Genomic DNA, 6,999 nt, shown 5'->3' with positions numbered 1-6,999 from the left:
TACCATACCTTTTCTCCTTCAGCTTTTTTTGTGATTTTTGAGCCATTCTTGAGGATTCAAGCTTGGGAAGTAAGTCTTGGGAGTTTGGGAGTGTGTTCCACCATTGAAGAGCATCATAATCTAAGTTTGAGGTAAGTTTCTAGCCATTGAATTCCCTGGTTTTCTCTGTTTTACCTCTGGATTTCAGTTGGGATTTCTAGGTTGGATACTTGGTTTTGTTGGGAGTTTTGGCTAGAGTTCTTATGGTTGTGATGCTTGGGGTATGTGAGGATGGTTTTTGGGTTCATTTGGCATCAAAAACGGGATTTGGAAGCATTGGAATCGAGTTAGAACTGAAGGATTCGAAGAAGTAAGTTTCAGGGACCAGTCTGGGGGTAGCGCTACAGCGCCCATCATAGGGCGCTGTAGCGCTACACAGGATGCTTTTGGGCGGTTTGGGGGTTCTGAGTATAGCTTTTGGGCGCTATTGAGCAGCGCTCTAGCGCTGCTATATTCCTCCAGAATCCCGTTTTGAGTGTTTTTGGCTCGGGGTTTCAATCCTTAAGGCCCGGGATCGAATCTACTGACCGTGTGGGCATCGTTCGAGGTCCCAAGAGTGGGGTTTAGGTTAAGACCCTTTCATTGTGGATTTTCATTAATGGAGGTTATAATTGGTTGTGATTAGGTAACCGCTAAGGAATCTAAAGGTCGATCGTTCTCAGAGGTCGTTCTTATTGTATTTCTCGCTCGAACCTGAGGTAAGAAAACTGCACCATGTGTATATGACATGCATGATTGTTGTTGAGGCATGTTGGTTGATAAATTTGGACATTGATTGCATATTAAGTGCTAGTGAATGTTGTTTACCTGTGTATGACACTGATTAGTCAGGGACGGCACTGGTCGCGTATTACTGACCTAAGAGTTAGAAACGGCATAAGCGTCCTGAATGCAGGACCGAATGAAGATTAGATCTAATTGATATCAGCATTGAATGGCTCTAAAGCATTAATGCTGGAATGACCCTACGATCAATGAAACTTATAAGCGCTTGGCTAGTCTAAGCTAGTTACTCAGAGCCAGGGCCTACGGCCTAGGTGACCGCTTGTCACATGGCTAGGGAACAGAGTTCCATGGTTATGACTCTATGGTCATGAGGTAGGTTATGTTGGTGACTAGTCATCATGCACCTAACCTATTTAAGCTAGTGAAAGGTTCACTTATCTGTTAAGCCCCAGTGACCCTATCGTCACATGGCTAAAGGGAGCTGTACCCACCTTAGTGACTTATCTTATTGTCACTCCTCTATTTTGGACTGAAACTCCTGAATGATTACTATGATTATTGTTGATTTTATATCATGCCATATTGTGTTTTCTTGCTGGGCCTTGGCTCATGGGTGCTATGTGGTATAGGTAATGGGAAAGAAAAGCTCACCCAGCCTTGAGTGGAGAGCTTAGGTGGTGATGTGTACATATGCAGCCGCTTGACCACCACGGCCAAGGAGTTCTTAGAGGTACTAGGGGGATTACCCTATTTTTGCCGCTTAGGTCGGCGGGTTTGTAAATTTGAAACAGTAGTGACCATTTTGAGTTATAAATATCTTGTAAATGTTTTTATGGGCCCATGAACAGTTTTATGTATTAAATAAAATATATCCTTTCCTTTTGATTTGTTTTCCACCTTAGCCTATTAATAAAACTTAGATGCACGTTTTTAACCAAAGGACTTGGGTAGTGAGTCAAATTTCCGGTTCACTGTTCACCGTAACTGTTCTGGGGTAACCAGGGCGTTACAGCTTGTGTGGCCAAGAGCCAACACAAAGCTGACGTGCCAACACCTATCTTTATGCCCCATTCTATACTATCCTAAGAACTCCTGTCACACTCCAAGGAATCTCATACGTCCATGGTCCATTCCTCAAGGCACCATGCCTTCACTCATGTTCTTAGGCCCTCGAGACTAACTGCCAGACTAGTAGTACACACTAGACCTCTATCCTTCTCAAGTGTTGTGCATCCTCCAATGCATGTACGCTAACAAGTCCCATGGATTACTTCTTGTGCCATATCATGTCAAGAATCGTGACCATGGGGTGCCACGATGTCTCTCGAAGGTTTGGGCCACGTTCCATGCAAGTGGCATACCGGCAAGCCAAGGGAACTGTACCCATAAACCTCTGGTACCACACTTCAGCGCACTACCAAAGCGGCCCCATAATTTCAATGAGTAATCTTACTCATGGAAACATATGAGTCCCCTCATGGTCCTCATATGCCCATCCTACTAGCCCTCCTAACTAGTAGTTGCTCACTTGACGCGCCTACACCAAGGGGTGGTGGAGCGCTGACACCATGTGCTTCCCCTACAAAGAGCCTTCTAAGCTTTTAGCCTTCTACAAAAAACATATATGATTTTTTCTTGGGTGACATATTTTGTAACGACCCAAATTCACTAATAGGGCTTAAGGGCCTTGATTAGTGTGCCAGGAGGGCATGATGGGAATTATGTGTGATTTTTATAATTAAGATGCATGATTATGATTTTAAGCATGTTATATGACTATGTGAATTATGCTATGTGATAATTATGATACGCGATTCGTACCATGTGGGTGCAGTGATACCGATGTGATGCACGTGCCGGGACGGTCTTAGAAAACTAGATAATGGTAACTGGTGATTTGGTAACTTGTGTGGCTGTTAGTAACCTTAGAGAGTAACAAGTTTTATTGGGAAAGTGGTAGAATTGTAAAGCTAGGAAAAGGACAAGTAAGCCTTGAGGTCTAGTTAGTAAGGGATATTAATGGAGGGTTAAATTGGTCTTTTGGCAGTGTATAGGTGAGTTTGAGCTGAAGAAAAACACAAGTACATATAACACGTGGGAAAATAGGTTTATGCTGAATTGTGGAGATCTAGAATTAGAGCAAAAGGGAGATAGAAAGGGGAAGCAGAATTTTAAACTCTTAGAAGGAGAATCAAGGGGTGTTTGAAGTTATCAACCAAGCTTAGGCCAAGAAAACTCAGAGGTAAGGATTTAGCTATAACATGTTTAAGTTTCAAGTCTGAATTTTTAGATGATGAATGTGAATTGAAGCAAGTTGGTGGTTGGTTTTGTATGAATTCAGAATCGGGTAATCAAAGGGAAAGGAGGTTTGAAGCTAGAGGTTGGACTCACCATTCAAGGTAAGGTTTCTGAGTAATTGCTAAGCTTATCTCTGTTAAGGATTAGGGGATTTGGAGTGTGGTTTGGGTTTGGGTTCAAGTTGTTTTTAATTTTCTGGTTTGAGTTACTAAGCATGAAACTCAAGAGTGAATTTTGGGAATAATTGTGTGAATGAGCTTGAGCATGATGTTTCTAGGTTGCTGTGAGGTCTTTTAGGGATTTAGAGTTCGTTTTGAGACTTAGGAAGGAGTTTGGGGTGATTTGGAGTGAGTTGGGTTTGGGAAAAACGCGAAAGAAAACCCAGAATTCTGGGCTCGCGAAGGCGCGCCGCGGCACAAGGCTGCTTCTGGGCGAAATTGGGCCTCTGACTTGCTGGGCGCCGCGGTGCACCAGGGTTGCGCCGCGGCTCAAGGCCAATTTCAGGACATGAATTTTTGCAATTTTAGGCCTTTGCTCCGAGGGTTCGGAGGTTGTCTTCGGTGTATTGTTTTAGGATTTTGGGGGTTCCGAGAGTGTGGGTTTGGTTCCGAGGAGGTAGCCTTGGATTGATTAGTGACAAAGAATATTTTATTTGTGTTGTGATTAGGACTTTGGAGAGGCTCAGGGTAGAGGACCGTGCTCGCGGCTTCGTGGCATCGGAAACCAGTGAATTCAAAGGTAAGAAAACTGCACCCGGATTTATGATTGTAATGGGACTAAGTGCTCCCGAGAGTTACATCATGTCAAAGTTGGTATTACGCCAAGGGACATGTAGAAGCGGTCTAAGGGTACCGTACATGATTTTAGCGCACGGGGCGCGAATTGGCCACTGGGAGCCAGAAACAACAGGATAACAGAGGGAGCAGCCTGTGAGCGCTAGCCCTGGTTATCGTTTGTGACTTGTGTGCTATGTACTGAAATGCCTAGTATGTGAAATACTTGATTATACCGAATGGTGATATATCTGAGTTTATGTGATATAATATGAGTAATTGACTTATCTGTTAGTAGTTCATGCTCTGTTGTTGTTGTGTTTTCTTGCTGAGCCTTGGCTTACGGGTGCTACGTGGTGCAGGTAAAGGCAAGGGCAAGCTGGACCAAGCCTGAGGTGGAGAGCTCCGAGGTGATATGTACATAGCCAGTTGTTCGATCACCATGGTCGAGGAGTGAGTCAGGACAGGGTTTACCTAACTGCTCGTCTTGCCTTAGTATGGCTGGTTAATGTATTTAAACCATGTAACTGTTGTAAATAGCCTTTAAACTGGTATTTTTGGGATCCCGTGTAAGCAAACAATGTTTAGCAATGAAAATGTAACTTTTGAGACCAAAACGCTTTTAGCCCTAGCTCCTTTACAATTTTAGTATCACGATTTTATTTAAATGACTTGACTAGCAAGTCTGGCACTTAATAAACACACAGTGTATCGGTCCTGGCTATCCAGGGCGTTACAACTTGGTATCAGAGCGTCCTAGGTTTATGGGTCCTGAAGACTGGCTGGGTATGTACATTCGCCGCGGGAGACAAGCTCAACTCAGGGTTTGGTAATTGTTTATGCATGATTATGTGCTTAAGTGATTTGAGTGAGATATGAATGTTGATATATGTCTGATGAATAGGAAGCATGAGATTATGATAGGGCCTGGCCCTTGACTATTGCATGATGCTGTTGAGGCGTGTTTATTAGCATTGCTGTGCATGTGAATGAATATCTGGGTAAATTGCTATACTTGCTTGTTTGTGAATGATTGGAGTTTCGGTGGTGGATTATGGAGAGATTATTACCCTGTCATCATAGCCTAATTGTCGAGTCGTTGTTTGCAGATTGACTTGAATAGTTATGCGTTCAAGGAAATCCACACGACAAGCCGGCAGGTCTGGGGCTAGAGAGGATGACCAGGGCTCAACCCCTCCGCCAGTCCCTGAGAACTGGCAGCAGTTAATGGCAGAAATGCAAGCTAGGCTTCAGAGCCAGGATGAACTGATCAGAATTCTGCAGCATGCTCCATCTAGGAGTGTTGCCCCTACTGTACCACCGGCATTGGTACCTGTGGTGCAGCCAGTTGATGTTGGGAATAAAGTGGAACCGTTGTATGAGTGGTTCAGGAAACAGCAGCCCCCGATCTTTGAAGGTGGACCTGATCAACTAAAAGCTGAGCAGTGGATGACTCTGATCACTACCATTCTTGATTTTATGAGAGTGGAAGGACATGATAGAGTGGCCTGTGCCACTTATATGCTGAGAGAGGATGCCCTAATCTGGTGGGAGGTGGCATCACAGACTAGAAATGTTGCCACGTTGACTTGGGAAGAGTTTAAGGATTTGTTTAATCAAAAGTACTATAACGTTGCTATCAGGGCAGCGAAGGTGAATGAGTTTGTGGGGTTGGTTCAGGGCAGTATGACCGTTACAGAATATGCCTTGAAGTTTGACAGACTTGCAAAGTTTGCACCAGATCTTGTACCTACTGATGCGACCAAGTTAGACAGATTTGTTAGAGGGCTGAATGTTATGATAGCCCGAGATGTAAGGATTACCACAGTTCCTGGAGTGACTACTTATGCCCAGGCTGTGGAGAGGGCTCTTACCGCTGAGGAAGCGGAGAATAGGATATGGAGGGATAGTGCAGCAAGAAGAGAGGGTTGCAGGCCAGTGCCTCCATATTCTGGTTCTAGTAGGGGCGGAGGCTCCAGTGATTTGAAGAGAAAGGTTCCTGATGCTCCAATCGCTCCTAGGTTTGATAGGGGAGGTCGGGGTACTCAGGGTGGCCATCGGGGAGGCAGTGATTCGTGGAGGACTTACCCAGAGTGCACGAGGTGCAGGAGACGCCATTTGGGTGAGTGTCAGGCTAAGGCCTGCTATGTATGCGGGGTGGTGGGACACCTCAGGAAAGATTGCCCAACAGTGAAGAAGGGCGAGGCAGGAAAGGTGGACAGCTTGACTCCAGCTCGAGTGTTCACTTTGACGCAGGCAGAGGCCGAGGCTAGTCCCTCGGTAGTGACAGGTCAGCTTTCTAGTGCTGGCACTCCCTTTACTGTTTTGATTGATTCTGGTGCTACGCATTCATTTGTATCTGATAGGGTGATTGATAGACTGTGTAGACCTAGTGAGTATAGTGCTTCAGGGTTTGGGACTATATTGCCTACAGGAGAGCTGGTAGTGTCTAGGAGGTGGATTAGAGCACTGCCGGTGTTAGTTGATGGTAGAGAGTTGTCAGTAGACTTGATTGAGTTGAGAATGGAGGATTTTGATATGATTCTAGGTATGGATTGGCTGGTTAGATATGGAGCAACTATTGATTGTAGAAAGAAAATGGTGACTTTTGAGCCAGAGGGCGAGGATCCCTTCATTTTTGTGGGAGCGGTGCGTGGACCCCGCGTACCCAGGATATCTGCGTTGAGAGCCAGAGATTTGCTACAGGGTGGATGTATAGGCTTCTTGGCTAGTGTGGTGGATACCACCAAAGTTTCACCAGTTGGACCGGAGGAGACCAGACTGGTTTGTGAGTTCTTAGATGTGTTCCCTGAGGATTTGCCTGGATTGCCTCCGCGTAGGGAGATTGAGTTTGTTATTGGGTTGGCACCAGGGACAGAGCCTGTGTCAAGGGCACCATATAGGATGGCACCGGCGGAACTGAAGGAGTTAAAGATACAACTGCAGGAACTTCTGGACTTAGGATTCATCAGACCTAGCTATTCGCCATGGGGTGCTCCAATTCTGTTTGTTAAGAAGAAGGATGGGACTCTGAGAATGTGTATCGACTATCGGGAATTGAACAAGTTAACTATTAAGAATAAGTATCCCCTACCGAGGATTGATGACCTGTTCGATCAGCTGCAGGGTAAGATGGTGTTTTCAAAGATTGATCTTCGATCTG

This window comes from Humulus lupulus, chromosome X, assembly GCF_963169125.1.
Source record: "Humulus lupulus chromosome X, drHumLupu1.1, whole genome shotgun sequence".
NCBI lineage: Eukaryota > Viridiplantae > Streptophyta > Magnoliopsida > Rosales > Cannabaceae > Humulus > Humulus lupulus.
Note: the sequence above shows the minus strand (reverse complement) of the source record.